This window comes from Haematobia irritans, chromosome 2 (assembly GCF_050003625.1).
Source record: "Haematobia irritans isolate KBUSLIRL chromosome 2, ASM5000362v1, whole genome shotgun sequence".
In the NCBI taxonomy this organism is placed as follows: domain Eukaryota; kingdom Metazoa; phylum Arthropoda; class Insecta; order Diptera; family Muscidae; genus Haematobia; species Haematobia irritans.
Window position 1 is genome coordinate 36,431,077 of NC_134398.1, and position 23,605 is coordinate 36,454,681.

At 33.4% G+C, this 23,605-nt stretch overlaps 1 long non-coding RNA gene across 1 annotated transcript; it reads left to right on the forward strand.

The window, feature by feature from the left end:
* The first annotated feature begins 10,662 nt into the window (after positions 1-10,662).
* On the forward strand, positions 10,663-11,068 carry LOC142227473 (uncharacterized). Its single transcript, XR_012719849.1, has 2 exons — positions 10,663-10,768; positions 10,838-11,068. It is a non-coding gene; the product is annotated as an uncharacterized LOC142227473 (long non-coding RNA).
* Positions 11,069-23,605: the final 12,537 nt, after the last annotated feature.

Sequence of the window (23,605 nt, forward strand, 5' to 3'; positions counted from 1 at the left end):
AGATGTGAACACAATTGGAGTGCCAACATAACAGGAACCCCAATCACAAAATCTGAAGTGGAATACGCTATTAAAATACTAAAAGATAAGAAAGCAACCGGTCCTGACGAAATCCCTTCTGAAATTTTAAAACTCATAGATGGAAACAACATCTCACTCATTGTTCGACTGTTTAATTATATATACGATACAGGTCAATATCCCAACGAGTGGCTAAATTCAACCTTTATTGCAATACCAAAGAAATCTAATGCCAAAAAGTGCTGCGAATACAGGCTTATTAGCCTTATGTGTCACACTTTAAAAATATTTTTAAGAATAATACACATGAGAATATACTCCAAATGTGAAAGTGCTATGGGAGAATCCCAATTCGGCTTCAAGGAAGGTATGGGTACCAGAGAAGCTTTACTGTCAATCCAAGTGCTGGTACAAAAATGCAAAGATGTTCAGAAAGATGTGTATATAGGTTTTATAGATTATGAAAAAGCATTCGATACAGTCCAGCATGATGAATTAATTGAAATATTGAAAAATATTTGAATAGATGAAAAAGAAATTCGATGCATCCAAAATCTATACTGGAACCAAACTGCAAGAATTCAAATAAATGGTGAACTGACAGAGGACTCTAAAGGAGTCAGGCAAGGATGCATATTATCACCGCTCCTCTTTAATATTTACTCCCAGAAAATATTTCAGGAATCATTAGAGGGAGAAAGAATTGGTATAAAGGTGCAAGGCAAAATTATAAATAACATACGTTATGCAGATGATACCACAATCATTGCTAGCAGTATATCTGGTCTACAAAAACTTCTAGACAAACTCACACACACAAGTGAATCATATGGCCTCAAACTAAATATCAGAAAGACAAAATACATGGTTGTAAGTCGAAAACAGCGTATAAACGAAACTACACTGAAAACCAAAGGTGAAATGGTTGAACGGGTCAAAAACTTTAAATACCTTGGAGTTCTATTAAACGACCAATGGAACACAAGTAACGAAATTAAGCGCCGCGTGGAGATGGCCAGAGACGCATTTTGTAAATACAAAAAGACACTCACAAACCACGAACTAAATCTCGCAACGAAAATACGATTCGTCAAATGCTATATATGGTCTGTACTACTGTATTCAGTGGAGACCTGGACCATCAAAAGTGCTGACGAAAAAAAAATTGAGGCATTTGAAATGTGGATTTATCGACGAATCTTGAAGACACCCTATACTTCCCACACTATAAACCAGGAAGTTCTGAGACGAATGCATACCGACAGACAACTACTAAACACGGTCAAAAGAAGGAAAGTCGCATATTTGGGTCATCTAATGAGAAATGACAAATACAAATTTGTACAATCTATATTAAAAAGTAATATTGAAGGACGCCGAAGCAGAGGCAGAAGAGAAATGTACTGGCTTAAAAACATTCAAGATTGGACAGGATACAGGGATGAAACAAATACAATACATGCTGCTAAGAATCGAGAGCTGACACAATTACTATAAGAAAATGAGAATTGAAAAAAAAAAACACAATGTAACATTGTATGATCGCTTTACATCCGAATATCGGATATGCAAAATAAAGAAGAAGATTAGCAAATAAGGTTGATAAAGACTTTCTCAAAATATTAAAATATTTGGTCAAAGCTATTGTACCATAAATCTGATATCGACTCAAAAATGTATACACAAAAGGTACTAAATCATTCGCGGGGGTACTACCCCTGCCAACATTTTTTGAATTTGGGGGCGCTTCTGAGAATCCCCACTACGTCGAAAACAGTCGTATACGATATCCAAAACTCCTCGGAAAAGCGCCGTCACTATTGAGAAGTTATACCACGCCAAGTTACTGCAAAAAAGTATCGCATGAGTGCAATTATTAGGAGCCCTTATGGATACATTTAGAAGGACGCCAATAAGAGCCCCTTCAAACAATCAGACGAAGTGCATTTTAAGATAGTTGTAAAAGAATCATTGTGGTCAAGTAAAACACGATTGTTTAGATGTTTATTAATTTTATGAAACATTTATAAATTATCATAAATATAACATTTATACGACTACCTCATCACATTTAACACATTTTTATGCATTAATAAGAGATTGATTTTGAGTTACAAGTTGTAAGTTAAATGTTGTAGCGTCTATCAGCCAATACTTTTATTCCCAATGGAGGCAGCGTGTCTGGAAAAATATTTGAAAAACTATCACTTTATTCCATTTGGAAAGTCAAAAATTGTTCACCATATACCTTTCACAATTTTAAGCGTAATATCTATGTTTTCAGAACTTTATTTTCGTTTTTATTTAAATAAAATATAACAAGCTGGTTGCGCTTGGCGTTTCACAAAAAATAAAATGGCTTTTCTAACAGTAGTTTGAAATGCTGGCAGGACGGTACTGACCGGGGTGAACACGTTTTGAAAAAAGTACTATAGTACTGCATTTTCCATCCCTGCAGTTACTACGTGCTCATCCGAACGTTCATTTTCAACAATGAAGAGATTAAAGACGTATCTTAGAAATTCGACTAGCGAGAGTAGACTCAAAGGATTGGCATTAATGTCGGTTCATCGCCGAATAAATGTGCCGACTGAAGAAGTCATTGATTTATTTGCTGCCCAAAAAGCCCGTCGGATCAATTTAATATTATAAAAATATTGTATACATACCTATGCATAAATAAAATTTTCTACACATGAGATTATATGAATATTTTTTTTTAATTTGAACAACCCCCCCCCCCCTCGAATTAAAATCAAATAAATACCTTTTAAAAGGCCTTATGAAGAGCGATTTCCGCCGCTGGGTAGTTTACTCACGCACACTTACGACTGAAAAATCGTATTCACGCACACTCCAGCACGATATTGTTACCTGAAAATTTGTATGACTAAATTACCTTAGGATGTGTTTGAAAACATGAGCATGAATAAAATCAAGAGCGTTATTAAACTCTTAACATCCCATGTGTCACTAAAATTGTAAATGAATTCATCTCGGAAGTGTTTTATGTATGTGGGCGGGATTTTTTTTCGTGAGCGTATTTTTCCGAAATTCGTTACTCACGCACACACACAAAGAAATTATTTTCGTGACTCACGCACGACGTTTGGTTTGTTAATCACGCTCAGGCACACTCACGGCGTTGGCATGAGCGTGACTCACGAAAACTCTTGTGAGTCACGACAATTTCGTGCCACGTGTACACCTCTAATCTAAAAGTTTATTACTTAAAGGTTCGAGTTTAGCCGATAAAATCAAAATACATCGGTAAAAAATAGTATATAACATAATTATATCTCTTTAACTTTTAATCCAATTAAAGTTACAATAAGTAGTCCAGTTTACTTTAAGGTTGTACACGTGAACCGGATTATTTATTAAGGTTGAGAAAACACGGTAGAACCAATTTCATGATATTTTGATATTTTCCGATAATTTATCTCGAGTGGTCTCAAAGCATTAATGATGTTAGTTTAACTTTACCGCCAATAGGGAATACCAAAATTGCCTTTGAAACAGGTGTGAGGTAAAATCACCCAAAAATACTTTAAAAATGAGTCTGTGCTATTTTGAGTGCAAGTTCAGAAATGAAAGATTGGACCAATATGCAAAGACGACATCTATTGGGTATTGCCAATAATATAAGTGCGATATATGTTATGCTTTATGTGAGACCCGATATATGTTATCATATTGGATATCTTGGAAGGTTTCAACAGCAACCTTCAGAAGAACACTGGATTGCACTGAAAAGGGTGTTAAGATTTTTAAAAGGAACTATGAACAGAAAACTTGTCTTTGAACCAAATGAGGATGATATTCTAATTGGATATGCCGATGCCGATTGGGGTAGTGACATAAATGATAGAAAATCTTTCAGTGGCTATATTTTTAAGGTATTCGGCTGCACTGTATCCTGGTCTAGTAAAAAATAACAAACTGTAGCCACATCCTCCAGTGAGGTAGAATACATTGCTCTCAGTTCAGCAGCATCTGAAGCAGCGTGGATCAGAGGACTACTTCAAGATCTTCAAATAATCAAGAATGAACCTGCAATTATTTACGAAGACAATAACGGATCAATTTGCATGGCTTCGAATGTTGAAATGAAACGAGCAAAAGCATATTGATATTAAACACCATTTTGTTCGTGATTTAATACAAAAACAAATAATCGAGATTAAACCAATAGAAACTTCAAATCAATTAGCAACAATTGTTTCAAAAATCTCTGTAAATGGATTGGATTATATGATTGAGAAGGGGTATTGAAGTAGTTTTCAATCATAGTATGCTATGCATTTTTCAATATAAAAAATTGTATATTTTATATATTCTTGTCATATTTTTCATTCGTGCTGTTTGGAATATCCTATAAGTTCAATTTAAAATCTTTCTTAAATTTCATTTTCGTTATTTCACTATTACAAGAAATTGGCAACACTTCTCCGTAACATAGGAGTGGTAACGATAAAACAAATTGACAACTGGCAATACTCTCACGAAAGTAAAGTATAGTTATCGAATCACATCGTATCGGTTGGCAAATCATCGAATGAGAATATTTGCTATCGATAACATTGTGAGCATTCATTAATGCAAACAAGAACAAGAGATCGACGGAACGAAGAAACAAAAAAAAAAACGCGATTTGACCAAAATTAAGTAAACTATAAAGATAAATTAAATAAAAGCATACACAATTAATATGTAAAACAATAATAAAACTAACTAATTGATGACTATTACCATATAAACGGTTTTTACGGGCTAGCCAAAGGAGATAAAGAACAAATTGTGTAGTGTTTTTGAGTCAAGAGTGTGTGTCTGTTTGTGTTGTTTTTTGTGTGTAAACAGGAATGTGGAATATATGAAAATGTTGTAAAAAGAGAAAAATAATAATAATAATTGGAAAGAGGTTTGATTAGCAAACAAACGAAAGTAATTAAATATGAAATAATTCAATAATTATGATAGCAACAACAATTATGGATACTAGATCGTATACATCATCATCAACAACAACGACGGCGGGGCGAAATGATTTTGGGATGCCAGGTAAGCAACAACAACCACACGGCAGAAGGTGGGGAAATAGGTCGACGACACATATATCCAGCGGCCAATAGCAAGTAGAAATAAATATACATTTTCCATGGCATAATAGATGAACGAAAATTTAGTAACCAGCCTTGCGGGAGGCACGTCCAGTGAAAGTCTTTTTGTTTTCGACAACAAAAAGACAGGAATATCAGAAATCTTGTCTGACCACCAATCACAAATTTATCACCAATATTGGCATACAAAAAGGCGATGCTCTAAACTCGTTGGTGACACCTGAATCCAACTGCCATAGCATTTATTTATTCACTTGCATTTGTTCATTCATTGTTGATTCAAATGGGCCATGTTTTAGTCACCAAGCATAACATACATCTCCTGTATATAGGGGAGGGAGGCTTCCCCTTATATGAGTATTATGAAGAGGGTGGGTTTTTTTGACTTTATATGCCAATGCACAACTATTTCGTAGACAGACTTTCATTCAATTGTGAAGCAACAAATGTTTTGTTGTTTTTTTCTTCTTGTCAGGGAGTTGTTTGTTAAATACCTTGACATTCTTCCACTCGTTCCATTCATAATGATAGGAAGGGATTTCATATTTAAATTTCTACAATTGGTTTTGTGTTGAATATAAGACTACCAGCAGCACCAGAGACATCAGTATATCCAGCCTCTATTATTTCATGTTTCTATGAATGTTTTCGTATGCTCTTGCTTCTATCGGTCTTAATTGGTTAATGACTTCAGCCACTATGAAATCTGAGAACAGCTGTCATAAGCCAATATTTTTCGTTTAATTAAGAATTAAAACCATCTGAATAGAAAATACATACATGTCGGAAATTTATTTCATGACATACTTATAAGGAAAATCGTTTTAGCCTCCATGGCCCTGAAATCAAATCCTTTTGTAATTCTATAAAATTGTGCAAAATCAATTTGTCTACCTATTTTACCTATTGCCGCTTGTGTTAAGTGTCCATTCATGATCCTTTAATTAATGTTCTTTTCTCAATTTCCTTTCAGAATTGACACCCGAACAGCAAAAATTATTATTGGAGCTGCGCAGAAGGCGACAGGAATTGTTACTAGAAATACAGGTAAATTTCCCATAACCCATTCTTCATATAGAAAACGAGTGGAGATAAAATTGAAATAGGAAAGAAATCCTTTCCACAAGCAAAACAAAAAGAGGTTTGAAGTTACATATGACGACGTAGCGAGCAAGTATTATATTTCCCAATAGAAACAATGGCTCATTATGATTTTAATCAATTTTCAATTTTAGGAAGCATCTCACTTCAAATGCATTCAATGTTAAATGTAAAATAAGTAGAAATAACAAGGATTCCATTGTAGAGTCTGATTGGTAATCGAACATACATTAGGCACATTTCTATGAATATATAGTGAAGAAATCACGGAAAGTACAATGTACATAGGAAAAATCTTTTATCAGTGATGCGCTGATGAAACTTAAAGCGATAAAGTCTCTACTACTATGTTTGGACGTTTTCAACTCAGATTACATTTAGCATTTTATTCTGAAGGTTGGCGTGTCGGTATTCAGTTGTCCATAAAGGCTAAATTCTATGATGGACTGTATGAACTCATATAAAGGAATCTCTAGATTCTATTATTTGAAGATGTACATACAAATTTGATTCCAAGAAAAACATTCGAAAATGGAAGTAGAAATAAGATCCAGAATTCATTGGCTGGTATGCGGGTCTAAAGGCCAATCCCCCCAGTATAAGCAACACTCAATAGAAAAATATTCAAACATTGCAAAATACAGCCATGCGGATTGCCACTGGATGTCACTCCAATACACGGGAACAGCAACTGCAGCATCAGTTCAAAATGCTCTCGGTGATGCAACACTGTAAACTCGCCACCCACCAGCACCTGGTGCAAAAGGACAAACCATCCAAAACATGTCATCTTCAGGTGGAACCCTCCTGTATTGAAAATATTTGCAATCAGTTAATCACTTAATTCACGATGCCTGTGATGAGGGAATAACAATGGCATTGGAGGGCGGCCTCATGGCAATATCTTCCTACAATTCTAGCGTTGTGCTGGGTGGAAGACCGCCACATATAGGTTATGTGACAGCCCGATGTATTAGGCTCACTTAGACTATTCAGTCCATTGTGCCACATATAGGCGATGACGATATGCAGCTACAATATGGCACCTCCAGTTACCTCTCCCTTCTGAACCCAGCAATTTATGTTATGATTATCTTGAGGTATCCGTTTGCGTGTCCTGTGAGACGAAAATACCTGACATCTACTTCATCCAAAGAGGCAACTCGCATCCTCCTTTGATTAGATTGGTCTTTCGGATATAGTTTGCATATAAAGTTCTCTTTAGGTATATTTATAATACGGCTTTGTCGAAATGGCTGCAGTGATCAAATTTCTTTCAATGAGCAGTGCCTCCCCCTTTTTGTAGGATATATATTGAAATTCTCAAACACCATTTGCAATATTATTTTTAATATGGCAAAGGACTACACAATCTATTTAGCACTTAAAAATCTGAATGTTCTTTTCTCATTTGGCCACATTGGTTACATTTCTCTCGAGAAGCAGTGCCTTCATTTGTTTCCAGGCCCTATTTTGGGACCCCCAAATTCATTTTGAAATATCCGTTTTTTTATCATCGCTTTGAAGACCAAAAGATCTATGTTTCGCATATAAATATGGATGCCCCTTCTTTTCCATTTGGTCACAGTTGTCATATTTATCTCTAGGAGCAGTGTCTGCACTTTTTTCCAGTTCATATATTGAGACTCCCAACCACATTTTGCAATAGCCGTTTCAACCTTCAGATAGAGGACTTTAAGATCTATCTTCCATTTATAAATCTGGAACCCCAACTTTTTTCATTTTGCCACAATGATCATATTTCTCTCGAGGAGCACTACCTCCACTTCTTTTTAGGCCATATATTGGAAATGTCAAACACATTTTTATACATGACTAAAAGATCTATCTTTCACATATAAATCCATCATTTTTGCATTTGGTCACAGTGGTCTCATTACAAAATATTTTTGGAAAATGCTTTTTATACCAATCTAGGTTAGGTTAGGTTATGTGGCAGCCCGATGTATCAGGCTCACTTAGACTATTCAGTGGTGAACTTCTCTCTTATCACTGAGTGCTGCCCGATTCCATGTTAAGCTCAATGACAAGGGACCTCCTTTTTATAGCCGAGTCCGAACGGCGCTCCACATTGCAGTGAAACCACTTAGAGAAGCTTTGAAACCCTCAGAAATGTCACCAGCATTACTGAGGTGGGATAATCCACCGCTGAAAAACTTTTTGGTGTTCGGTCGTAGCAGAAATCGAACCCACGACCTTGTGTATGCAAGGCGGGCATGCTAACCATTGCACCACGGTGGCTCCCAATACCAATCTAAAGCAATACTTTCACTGCGTCTTTGGGTAAATTTTGGCCTTTCTATCTTTTCCTGTTTGACCAATTTCTGTGAACGAATATATAGCAAAATTTTTATTCATATATAAGTGGCGCTAAAACGCATATGGATTTATTTTCCCTTAAGGTGAGTACTATGTTCGGTTTTTTCCACCAAAACACTAAATTAAAAGTACAAATATATTTATGAAGTCGATTATATTTTGATCAAGTCTTGCCAAATAATGGATGGAAAAGATCCAAGGTATTGATTGCAAATAATTTTGTATTTCTAAATGAATTAATTAAAAAAGTAACAGTGAAAACAAGCTGGTTTTCCATGGTTTGAAAACTGAACATAGTACTCAGCTTAACACATAAGTTTTTATTATACGAATATAGCTTATTTTTTCGAATATATGTATAGGGGCCAAAACGAACATCCATATACGGGTTTTTTACAAGATGATTACAAAAAGTCGGTTGCGATATATTTTTTTTTGGAGAAAGACAAATTTAGAAGATTTTGAAAAGCACTGAAGTTCTATTAGGCGATTTGAAAATTAAAAAAAAATTGTGTTAGACTTCTTTTGCAAAATAGTCGACTTTCGATTTTTGTATATCTCAATTCAACCCGCAAACAGATTCAGCCAGATCGTTAGATGTTTATATTGATAGGGGACTTTTTACTGGAATAAATGGGTATTTGAAGCTTAATGGCCTGTTCCTGTATATCGAACGAAAGCTTTCTTTCGTATTCCACACAAAAGAAAATTGATTTTTGTTCTTCTATTTCGAAAGGCAAGTCACTTCATATTTTGTTGTCGAGCAATAAACGAACATATACAATAAGTGTCAAGAAAAAAGTAAAAACATTGCTAACATTTTTGAAAATACCAAAAATTTGAACATACTCATTTTTGATATTCAATGTCTTCTCAAACAACCGAAACGAACTTTCAAAAGTATAAAAACTCAAATTCATTCGAATTCGAGTGACTGTCTTTCTTTCGAATTGGTTTTCGTTCGATATACAGGAACAGGGCATAAAAATGACGACTTCGACTTTGTTGATTTGAAAACTACTAACGTTTGAGTTCGACTTCTTTTGAAAAAGTCTATTTTAGATTTTTATACCCTAAACCACATAGTGGTCAGGGTATAATAACTTTGATCTGCCAAAAAATGTGCCTACCAGAAATTTTGATTTTAGACCCAATAAAATATATACAGATAGACTCAGAATCACCTCCTGAGTCGATCTAGCGCTTGGTGCCCGTCCGTTCGTCTATCTGTCCATGTATTTGTTGTTCGCAGGATTCCGGTCGCAATTATTAACCGATTTTGATAAAATTTGGTACAGAGTGTTTTTTGGGCACAAGGACAAACGCTAAGAAATCGGATCAAATCTAAATATATTTCCCATATCGATAAACGTGGTCACTTTAAGCCTTATTACTCAGTGATCGTCGTCAAAATTGACAGAAAGTAATATTTTTCATAACTCTTCAAGTCTGCAAAATTTCATCGAAATCGGTTTAGATTTAGATATAGCTCTCATATGTATGCATCGTACGATTTTCCCAAATTTGGCCATAAAACCCTTATTTTTTAACCGATCTTACTCAAACTTGGCTTACTATATTCTTTTATAATACCAACAAAAAATGTCGAGATCGGTTCAGATTTAGATATAGCTCCCATATATATGTATCGCTCGATTTTCTCTAATTTGCCCCTAAAAACCTTATGTTTGACCGTAGTGGTCTCATTTATTAACAGATCGTACTCAAATTCAGAAAGTGGTAATCTACTATAATATCGTAGATTACCAATTAAAGGCCTGCACAAGACGTCTTATAAGACATATCAAGACATTTTTGTCTATTGAGGGTCATTGTTTACTCTCATTTGTTCCCGCAAATCATTGTATTTTTCCCTACACATGAACTATTATCTTGTGTGTACAAATACAAAAACTCACGCCAAACACTATTTACATATTCAGCATTTGCAAACTTACACACATCTCGCGTATTTGCAAGTTTTATATGATGTACCTATTGTATTTCCATCTCCACGCTAGTAAAATGTATAAAACCACCACCATTTGTTTGGAGTTGTGAGTAAGTGAGAGAAGGAGTTACTGAGAAGCAGAAGAGAGCAATATAATGTCAAGTAGGGATGCCATATCACAATAAAACAAATGTTTTTATAGCTGAAAGCAGGGAGATTGATGGTAATTGCGGTGGTAATCAAATTCCTAAATATTTTTTGGTTTAAACTGGTAATGTTACTACTAATAACTGACTATTTTCAGACTATTGCACCAGCAACTAACAATGAAAATATAACGGTTCACATATGAATTCTCTCCATTAGTGTTACCGCCTATTTTGCCGCTGCATGTAAATATAAAACTCCAAAATCGCAATATTTTCAATAAGCATAGAAAAGACAACCATATTATGTTATTTGAATTTTGATATATAACATAGGTACCTTTATGTTTAAATAACTAATAAACCAACATTCGTTATTTTTAAATTAAGTTTCTTTGCATTTCGATTAATAACATTTTATTAAAGGAGGTGATTCAGAGTCGATCGGTATATATTTTATGGGGTCTAAAATCAATATTTCTGGTAGGCACATTTTTTGTTTTTGTTGTTATTATACCCTGACCACTATTTAGGGTATAAAAATTAATGTAATTGATCGAAACACAGTCAAAAAATACCACTTTTTCTTCCTACAAGTTGGCAACTCTGACTAACAAATGCACCACAAAAGCATAGCAAAGCAAAAAGATGAATCTCTAGGAATACTCGGTCGCTATGCTTCGTGTCCCGAGTATTTGATGTTGTTTTGTGTTATTTATTCATTATCGATGAATGTGTTTATGCATTTTGCCTTTGCAAAGAGAGTATTTGAGTTTGCGGGATCAGGGCAAATATTGGAAGTACGAGTATTTGTTGAAATAAATACACACTATGTTTAATTTGCTCAGAGCTTCTTCGGTTACAAATACTATTTGTACTCTCATTTATACTCTCATGTCTTGACTTTGGCCGTAAACACCATTTGGTATTTGCCTGCCAAATACATTTGTGCAGGCCTCTATTACCAATATCATCCAAATCGGTTCAGATTTAGATATAGCTCCCATATTTATGTATCGCCCGTTTTTCAAAAATTTGGCCCTAATAACCTTAATTTTGACCATAGTGGCCTTTTTTATTAACCGATCTTACCCAAAGTTACCACAAGGTTGCCTTCTCTGGTAGCAATCAAACCTGCAAAATATTATCCAAATCGATTCACATTTAGATATAGCTCCCATATATATGACTAGCTCGATTTTCCCAAATTTGTCCATAATTCTCTTATTTATCAACCAATGGTACTCAAGTTTCAAATTTAGACTTACATATAGCTCTTACATAAATATGTTGCCCAATTTTCACAAATTTGGCTAAATTATCTACACTAATTGAGCGATTTCCTATTTTTTTAGTAATGAACTCAATATTAGTGGCCTACTAACTCTGTAGGTGGCGCCAACGTGGTGCATTGGTTAGTATGACCGCCTTGTATACACCGGGTCGGGTATTCTGTTTCGACCAAAAAAGTTTTTCAGCGTTGGATTTTTTAATGTTTTCGACCAAATTTTCTATAGAAATACAATTTTGAGAAAATTTTCCATTGAAATAAAATTTTAAGAAAATTTCCTTAAGAAATAAAATTTTGAGAAAATTTTCTATAGAAATAAAATTTTGAAAAAATTGTATAGAAATGCATTTTTCAAAAAATTTTCTATAGAAATATAATTTTCACAAGACTGTCTACAGTAATAAAATTCGTAGAAAATTTTCTATAGAAATAAAATTATGAAAAAATTTCCTTCAGAAATAAAATTTTGAGAAAATTTCTTTAGAAATAAAATATTGAGAAAATTTTCTAAAGAAATAAAATATTGAGAAAATTTTCTAAAGAAATAAAATTATGAAAAAAGAAATAAATTTTTCACAAAATTTCCTGTAGAAAAAAAATTTTGATTGAATTTTCTATAGTAATAGAATTCTATAGTAATAGAATGTTCTATAAAAATAATATTTTGACCAAATTTTCAATAGAAACAAAATTTTCTATAGAAGTAAAATTTTGAGAAAATTTTCTATAGAAATAAAATTTTGACAAAATTTTCTATAGATGTAAAAAATTTTCTATAGAAATAAAATTTGGAAAAAAAATTTCTACAAAAATTAAATGTTGTTAAAATTTCCTTAAGAAGTAAAATTTTGAATTTGTTGTTTTTTTTTTTGTAAACAAAATTTTGAATTATAGAAATAAAATTTTGAGAAAATTTCCCTTAAAAATAACATTTTGATACAATTTCCTTTAGAAATAAAATTTTGCCAAATTTTCTATAAATTCAAAATCTCTAAAATGTTTAATATTCGTGATATTTCATACTATCAAAGGCCGTTTATGAATAAGTTTTCCCCTTTTTGTAGAAGTAGTAACTTTCCCTTGTTGGTGCTACATGTAGAACTTGAAGGATATTTATACACCCAAAAAATAATAGGAAGGATCATCCATTCATATGAAGAAAGTTTTGTTTGCACTAACAACAACAATTTAATCAAAAACCTTAAAACAAGATTTTTTAAATTTGGTAGATATGTGGTAAAATTTTCTTTAAATTTTGGTAGATTATGTTTTGCACGAAAACTGTGACTTTTCCTGGAAGCATTAGTAGCTTTTGCTGATCTTTACTCTATTTCGTGTAATAAATGGGTATTTCTATGTTTTACAAATGGGAGGACAAACTAATTTTACATAATATCTTATGATGTAGGCTAAAAATCGGGATATTCCCTATCATCTGTATTACAAATAATTGCAATATTGAGCCAGACAAGGGCTATGAATCACTTTTTATTTCTCAATTAATTGAGTATATCTTGTGACCCTGAAAAATAATTCACAATGATTCATCGGTGATTGAAAGAGAGAGACATACATAAATATTCATTTATTCAGCTGGACACTGAGCTCATCCAATGCTCCAAGCAAAACTACAATTAAATAATATGTTCTTTGTTCAATGAAGTGATTAAAAAGAAATCATCAAATGATCTTCATCGTCAACAATTCCCAAAAAGATAAGAGAGAAAGAAAACCAAGATATAACACCCCCTCATTGAGATATACGTTCGACACACATATAAAATGTGGGATAACATAGCAATAAATTTCATAGACAGTCAATTGGAAACATTTCTTAGTTGCCCCGCATTTGTTTGCGATCATATAAAACGTAAACAAACAAGTGTTAAATGTCAAATAGCTTTAAGACTATAGGTCATTTTGTGTCTGACAATTTGTTTTTGTCCCAAAATGGTATTTGCCGGCTTGTGGTCATTCCGGTGACATGTATTTCCTTAGTACGTCTGTTTGTCTAGTCTAGTTTGATTGAATGTTTTGTGCCATATTGGACAATGTTTAGCAGCAGTAGTAGTACTACTACTGTGGGATGAGCACATGTCTTTGGTTATGTTTACATTTTTGTTGTTGTTATTGTATTTTTATCGTTTATTTTTGTTTATATTCCGCTATGGTCTATGGTCTGTTTTGGTTGGTTTGTTTGTGTGGTATACTGGCCATAGTTTTATTACACACTCCGTTATATGCAAATTATTTTTTATTATATTGTTAATTACTTTAAAAGTGTATTCAACTCTAGCCCCTCGCTTCATAGCTAAAGTACGGTAGTCATTATATTCATCATTATTGACACCGTATTCTCTTCGTAATTGGCTCGTATTTATGAGTTGGCAGAATTTGTTTGGTTGTTGTTGATGGGGATTTGCGAGGCCAATCCCCCCAGTATAAGCAACACTCAATAGAAAAATATTCAAACATTGCAAAATACAGCCATGCGGATTGCCACTGGATGTCACTCCAATACACGGGAACAGCAACTGCAGCATCAGTTCAAAATGCTCTCGGTGATGCAACACTGTAAACTCGCCACCCACCAGCACCTGGTGCAAAAGGACAAACCATCCAAAACATGTCATCTTCAGGTGGAACCCTCCTGTATTGAAAATATTTGCAATCAGTTAATCACTTAATTCACGATGCCTGTGATGAGGGAATAACAATGGCATTGGAGGGCGGCCTCATGGCAATATCTTCCTACAATTCTAGCGTTGTGCTGGGTGGAAGACCGCCACATATAGGTTATGTGACAGCCCGATGTATTAGGCTCACTTAGACTATTCAGTCCATTGTGCCACATATAGGCGATGACGATATGCAGCTACAATATGGCACCTCCAGTTACCTCTCCCTTCTGAACCCAGCAATTTATGTTATGATTATCTTGAGGTATCCGTTTGCGTGTCCTGTGAGACGAAAATACCTGACATCTACTTCATCCAAAGAGGCAACTCGCATCCTCCTTTGATTAGATTGGTCTTTCGGATATAGTTTGCATATAAAGTTCTCTTTAGGTATATTTATAATACGGCTTTGTCGAAATGGCTGCAGTGATCAAATTTCTTTCAATGAGCAGTGCCTCCCCCTTTTTGTAGGATATATATTGAAATTCTCAAACACCATTTGCAATATTATTTTTAATATGGCAAAGGACTACACAATCTATTTAGCACTTAAAAATCTGAATGTCCTTTTCTCATTTGGCCACATTGGTTACATTTCTCTCGAGAAGCAGTGCCTTCATTTGTTTCCAGGCCCTATTTTGGGACCCCCAAATTCATTTTGAAATATCCGTTTTTTTATCATCGCTTTGAAGACCAAAAGATCTATGTTTCGCATATAAATATGGATGCCCCTTCTTTTCCATTTGGTCACAGTTGTCATATTTATCTCTAGGAGCAGTGTCTGCACTTTTTTCCAGTTCATATATTGAGACTCCCAACCACATTTTGCAATAGCCGTTTCAACCTTCAGATAGAGGACTTTAAGATCTATCTTCCATTTATAAATCTGGAACCCCAACTTTTTTCATTTTGCCACAATGATCATATTTCTCTCGAGGAGCACTACCTCCACTTCTTTTTAGGCCATATATTGGAAATGTCAAACACATTTTTATACATGACTAAAAGATCTATCTTTCACATATAAATCCATCATTTTTGCATTTGGTCACAGTGGTCTCATTACAAAATATTTTTGGAAAATGCTTTTTATACCAATCTAGGTTAGGTTAGGTTATGTGGCAGCCCGATGTATCAGGCTCACTTAGACTATTCAGTGGTGAACTTCTCTCTTATCACTGAGTGCTGCCCGATTCCATGTTAAGCTCAATGACAAGGGACCTCCTTTTTATAGCCGAGTCCGAACGGCGCTCCACATTGCAGTGAAACCACTTAGAGAAGCTTTGAAACCCTCAGAAATGTCACCAGCATTACTGAGGTGGGATAATCCACCGCTGAAAAACTTTTTGGTGTTCGGTCGTAGCAGAAATCGAACCCACGACCTTGTGTATGCAAGGCGGGCATGCTAACCATTGCACCACGGTGGCTCCCAATACCAATCTAAAGCAATACTTTCACTGCGTCTTTGGGTAAATTTTGGCCTTTCTATCTTTTCCTGTTTGACCAATTTCTGTGAACGAATATATAGCAAAATTTTTATTCATATATAAGTGGCGCTAAAACGCATATGGATTTATTTTCCCTTAAGGTGAGTACTATGTTCGGTTTTTTCCACCAAAACACTAAATTAAAAGTACAAATATATTTATGAAGTCGATTATATTTTGATCAAGTCTTGCCAAATAATGGATGGAAAAGATCCAAGGTATTGATTGCAAATAATTTTGTATTTCTAAATGAATTAATTAAAAAAGTAACAGTGAAAACAAGCTGGTTTTCCATGGTTTGAAAACTGAACATAGTACTCAGCTTAACACATAAGTTTTTATTATACGAATATAGCTTATTTTTTCGAATATATGTATAGGGGCCAAAACGAACATCCATATACGGGTTTTTTACAAGATGATTACAAAAAGTCGGTTGCGATATATTTTTTTTTGGAGAAAGACAAATTTAGAAGATTTTGAAAAGCACTGAAGTTCTATTAGGCGATTTGAAAATTAAAAAAAAATTGTGTTAGACTTCTTTTGCAAAATAGTCGACTTTCGATTTTTGTATATCTCAATTCAACCCGCAAACAGATTCAGCCAGATCGTTAGATGTTTATATTGATAGGGGACTTTTTACTGGAATAAATGGGTATTTGAAGCTTAATGGCCTGTTCCTGTATATCGAACGAAAGCTTTCTTTCGTATTCCACACAAAAGAAAATTGATTTTTGTTCTTCTATTTCGAAAGGCAAGTCACTTCATATTTTGTTGTCGAGCAATAAACGAACATATACAATAAGTGTCAAGAAAAAAGTAAAAACATTGCTAACATTTTTGAAAATACCAAAAATTTGAACATACTCATTTTTGATATTCAATGTCTTCTCAAACAACCGAAACGAACTTTCAAAAGTATAAAAACTCAAATTCATTCGAATTCGAGTGACTGTCTTTCTTTCGAATTGGTTTTCGTTCGATATACAGGAACAGGGCATAAAAATGACGACTTCGACTTTGTTGATTTGAAAACTACTAACGTTTGAGTTCGACTTCTTTTGAAAAAGTCTATTTTAGATTTTTATACCCTAAACCACATAGTGGTCAGGGTATAATAACTTTGATCTGCCAAAAAATGTGCCTACCAGAAATTTTGATTTTAGACCCAATAAAATATATACAGATAGACTCAGAATCACCTCCTGAGTCGATCTAGCGCTTGGTGCCCGTCCGTTCGTCTATCTGTCCATGTATTTGTTGTTCGCAGGATTCCGGTCGCAATTATTAACCGATTTTGATAAAATTTGGTACAGAGTGTTTTTTGGGCACAAGGACAAACGCTAAGAAATCGGATCAAATCTAAATATATTTCCCATATCGATAAACGTGGTCACTTTAAGCCTTATTACTCAGTGATCGTCGTCAAAATTGACAGAAAGTAATATTTTTCATAACTCTTCAAGTCTGCAAAATTTCATCGAAATCGGTTTAGATTTAGATATAGCTCTCATATATATGCATCGTACGATTTTCCCAAATTTGGCCATAAAACCCTTATTTTTTAACCGATCTTACTCAAACTTGGCTTACTATATTCTTTTATAATACCAACAAAAAATGTCGAGATCGGTTCAGATTTAGATATAGCTCCCATATATATGTATCGCTCGATTTTCTCTAATTTGCCCCTAAAAACCTTATGTTTGACCGTAGTGGTCTCATTTATTAACAGATCGTACTCAAATTCAGAAAGTGGTAATCTACTATAATATCGTAGATTACCAATATCATCCAAATCGGTTCAGATTTAGATATAGCTCCCATATTTATGTATCGCCCGTTTTTCAAAAATTTGGCCCTAATAACCTTAATTTTGACCATAGTGGCCTTTTTTATTAACCGATCTTACCCAAAGTTACCACAAGGTTGCCTTCTCTGGTAGCAATCAAACCTGCAAAATATTATCCAAATCGATTCACATTTAGATATAGCTCCCATATATATGACTAGCTCGATTTTCCCAAATTTGTCCATAATTCTCTTATTTATCAACCAATGGTACTCAAGTTTCAAATTTAGACTTACATATAGCTCTTACATAAATATGTTGCCCAATTTTCACAAATTTGGCTAAATTATCTACACTAATTGAGCGATTTCCTATTTTTTTAGTAATGAACTCAATATTAGTGGCCTACTAACTCTGTAGGTGGCGCCAACGTGGTGCATTGGTTAGTATGACCGCCTTGTATACACCGGGTCGGGTATTCTGTTTCGACCAAAAAAGTTTTTCAGCGTTGGATTTTTTAATGTTTTCGACCAAATTTTCTATAGAAATACAATTTTGAGAAAATTTTCCATTGAAATAAAATTTTAAGAAAATTTCCTTAAGAAATAAAATTTTGAGAAAATTTTCTATAGAAATAAAATTTTGAAAAAATTGTATAGAAATGCATTTTTCAAAAAATTTTCTATAGAAATATAATTTTCACAAGACTGTCTACAGTAATAAAATTCGTAGAAAATTTTCTATAGAAATAAAATTATGAAAAAATTTCCTTCAGAAATAAAATTTTGAGAAAATTTCTTTAGAAATAAAATATTGAGAAAATTTTCTAAAGAAATAAAATATTGAGAAAATTTTCTAAAGAAATAAAATTATGAAAAAAGAAATAAATTTTTCACAAAATTTCCTGTAGAAAAAAAATTTTGATTGAATTTTCTATAGTAATAGAATTCTATAGTAATAGAATGTTCTATAAAAATAATATTTTGACCAAATTTTCAATAGAAACAAAATTTTCTATAGAAGTAAAATTTTGAGAAAATTTTCTATAGAAATAAAATTTTGACAAAATTTTCTATAGATGTAAAAAATTTTCTATAGAAATAAAATTTGGAAAAAAAATTTCTACAAAAATTAAATGTTGTTAAAATTTCCTTAAGAAGTAAAATTTTGAATTTGTTGTTTTTTTTTTGTAAACAAAATTTTGAATTATAGAAATAAAATTTTGAGAAAATTTCCCTTAAAAATAACATTTTGATACAATTTCCTTTAGAAATAAAATTTTGCCAAATTTTCTATAAATTCAAAATCTCTAAAATGTTTAATATTCGTGATATTTCATACTATCAAAGGCCGTTTATGAATAAGTTTTCCCCTTTTTGTAGAAGTAGTAACTTTCCCTTGTTGGTGCTACATGTAGAACTTGAAGGATATTTATACACCCAAAAAATAATAGGAAGGATCATCCATTCATATGAAGAAAGTTTTGTTTGCACTAACAACAACAATTTAATCAAAAACCTTAAAACAAGATTTTTTAAATTTGGTAGATATGTGGTAAAATTTTCTTTAAATTTTGGTAGATTATGTTTTGCACGAAAACTGTGACTTTTCCTGGAAGCATTAGTAGCTTTTGCTGATCTTTACTCTATTTCGTGTAATAAATGGGTATTTCTATGTTTTACAAATGGGAGGACAAACTAATTTTACATAATATCTTATGATGTAGGCTAAAAATCGGGATATTCCCTATCATCTGTATTACAAATAATTGCAATATTGAGCCAGACAAGGGCTATGAATCACTTTTTATTTCTCAATTAATTGAGTATATCTTGTGACCCTGAAAAATAATTCACAATGATTCATCGGTGATTGAAAGAGAGAGACATACATAAATATTCATTTATTCAGCTGGACACTGAGCTCATCCAATGCTCCAAGCAAAACTACAATTAAATAATATGTTCTTTGTTCAATGAAGTGATTAAAAAGAAATCATCAAATGATCTTCATCGTCAACAATTCCCAAAAAGATAAGAGAGAAAGAAAACCAAGATATAACACCCCCTCATTGAGATATACGTTCGACACACATATAAAATGTGGGATAACATAGCAATAAATTTCATAGACAGTCAATTGGAAACATTTCTTAGTTGCCCCGCATTTGTTTGCGATCATATAAAACGTAAACAAACAAGTGTTAAATGTCAAATAGCTTTAAGACTATAGGTCATTTTGTGTCTGACAATTTGTTTTTGTCCCAAAATGGTATTTGCCGGCTTGTGGTCATTCCGGTGACATGTATTTCCTTAGTACGTCTGTTTGTCTAGTCTAGTTTGATTGAATGTTTTGTGCCATATTGGACAATGTTTAGCAGCAGTAGTAGTACTACTACTGTGGGATGAGCACATGTCTTTGGTTATGTTTACATTTTTGTTGTTGTTATTGTATTTTTATCGTTTATTTTTGTTTATATTCCGCTATGGTCTATGGTCTGTTTTGGTTGGTTTGTTTGTGTGGTATACTGGCCATAGTTTTATTACACACTCCGTTATATGCAAATTATTTTTTATTATATTGTTAATTACTTTAAAAGTGTATTCAACTCTAGCCCCTCGCTTCATAGCTAAAGTACGGTAGTCATTATATTCATCATTATTGACACCGTATTCTCTTCGTAATTGGCTCGTATTTATGAGTTGGCAGAATTTGTTTGGTTGTTGTTGATGGGGATTTGCGAAACCCCCCCCCCCCCCCCCCCCCGAAAAAAAGAGTTCATCTTTTGATTTATGAAGAACATTCACCTCATTGAATACTTTGTTTAATTACAGTTTCTTCTTCATACTTTCATTTATCCGTCGTATATTCTGTTTTTTGTTTGTATCCATTTCGTAAGTTTGCTGCTAGTCTTTTTACAGTTTAATGGGATTTAACGTAATTTTTTGTTTCTTTTCTTTTGGTTCCAAAAATATTGTTCTTCAATTTCTTTATGATGGATATGAATTTTTATTTCTATAGAAAATTTTATTTTTATAGAAAATTTTGTCAAGAATTTCTATAGAAATTTTTCCCAAAAATTTTATTTCTGTAGAAAGTTTTCTCAAAAAAGTTATTTCTATAGAAAATTTTCTCAAAAATTTAATTTTTTCATCATTTTTTTCTATAGAAAATTTTGCCAAATTTTTATTTCTATAGAAAATTTTTGTAAAAAATTTATTTTATATGGAAAATTTTATAAAAATTTTATATCTACAGAAAATTTTGTCAAAATTTAATTTCTATAGAAAATATTGTCAAATTTTTATTTCTATAGAAAATTTTTGTCAACATTTTATTTCTATAGAAAATTTTGTCAAAACTTTATTTTCTATAGAAGATATCCTCAATTTTTTTTTTTCAAAAATATATTACATAGAATTCTTTTAAACCTGAGTATACAACTGAATAATAATTTATTCTAATATTAACAATAATACTATACAAAGGAATGATAACTTATTCTAATATTAACAATAATAGCAGAACCCCTAGCCATAACAAACGATGATAATCTAAAAAAAGAAATAGCAGTAAGTATTAGAGATACAAGGTACTTAACAGGTTGGCTGATAAGTCCCCGGTCTAACAAAGAAAAACACATTTTTTTGACAAAATTCGTTTTTATTATTCAACATAATTGCCTTCAAGAGCGATACAACGATTATAACGACCTTCCAATTTTTTGATACCATTTTGGTAGTACTCCTTCGGTTTTGCCTCAAAATAGGCCTCAGTTTCCGCGATCACCTCTTCATTGCAGCCAATTTTTTTCCCTGCGTGCATCCTTTTGAGGTCTGAGAACAAGAAAAAGTCGCTGGGGGCCAGATCTGGAGAATACGGTGGGTGGGGAAGCAATTCGAAGCCCAATTCATGAATTTTTGCCATCGTTCTCAATGACTTGTGGCACAGTGCGTTAACTTGGTGGAACAACACTTTTTATACCCTTCACCACTACTGTGGTACAGGGTATAATAAGTTTGTGCATTTGTATGTAACGCCAAGAAGGAAATGTCTGAGACCCATCGTTTAGTATACCGATCGTCTTAGAATTAAATTCTGAGTCTATTTAGCGATGTCCGTCTGTCTGTCTGTCTGTTGATGTATTTTTGTAAGTACAGTACAAAGTACAGCTCGCAGTTTTAGTCCGATTGTCCTAAAATTTGGTATAGGGTCCTGTTTCGGCTCAGAGACGATCCCTATTGATTTTGGAAAAAATCGGTTTAGATTTAGATATAGCTGCCATATATATTTTTCACCGATCTGGTCATAATTGGCGTGTATGTCAACCGATCTTCCACAAATTCCGTACATTCGAATATTTTAACAGTCTCGAAAAACTTGCAAAATATCAGCCAAATCGGTTCAGATTTAGATATAGCTCCCATATATAGCTTTCGCCCGATTTACACTCATTTGCCCACAGAGGCCAATTTTTTGCTCCGATTTAGTTGACATTTTGCACAGGGAGTAGAATTAGCATTATAGCTATGCGTGTCAAATTTGGTTGAAATCAGTTCAGATTTAGATATAGCTCCCATATATAGCTTTCGCCCGATTTACGCTCCAATTACCACAGAGGCCACCTTTTTCTCCGAATTAGTTGAAATTTTGCACAGGAAGTACAATTAGCATTGTAGCTATGTGTGCCAAATTTGGTTGAAATCGGTTCAGATTTAGATATAGCTCCCATATATAGCTTTCACCCGATTTACACTCATATGACCACAGAGGCCAATTTTTTGCTACGATTTAATTGAAATTTTGCACAGGGAGTAGAATTAGCATTGTAGCTATGCGTGCCAAATTTGGTTGAAATCGGTTCAGATTTAGATATATCCCCCATATAGCCTTCGCCCGATTTACACTCATATGACCACAGAGGCCAATTTTTAACTCCGATTTAGTTGAAATTTTGCACAGGGAGTAGAATTAGCATTGTAGCTATGCGTGCCAAATTTGGATGACATCGGTTCAGATTTAGATATAGCTCCCATATATATGTTTTTCTGATTTCGACAAAAATGGTCAAAATACCAACATTTTCCTTCTTAAATCGGCACTGCTTAGTCGAAAAGTTGTAAAAATGACTCTAATTTTCCTTAACTTCTAATACATATATATCGAGCCATAAATCATAAATAAACTTTTGCGAAGTTTCCTTAAAATTGCTTCAGATTTAAATGTTTCCCTTTTTTTTACTAAAATTGTGTTTCACCCTAGTGCATTAGCCAACTTAAATTTTGAGTCTATAGATTTTGTAAAAGTCTATCAAATTCTGTCCAAATCGAGTGATATTTAAATGTATGTATTTGGGACAAACCTTTATATATATCCCCCAACACATTTGACGGATGTGATATGGTATCGAAAATTCAGATCTACAAAGTGGTGCAGGGTATAATATAGTCGGCCCCGTCCGACTTTAGACTTTCCTTACTTGTTTCTTCTTCATATGGGGCCGTTTTGCCGCGATTTCGACCTTCAAACGCTCCAATAACGCCATATAATAGTCACTGTTGATGGCTTATCCCTTCTCAAGATAATCGATAACAATTATTCCATGCGTATCCCAAAAAACAGAGGCCATTACTTTGCCAGCGGACTTTTAAGTCTTTCCACGCTTCGGAGACGGTTCA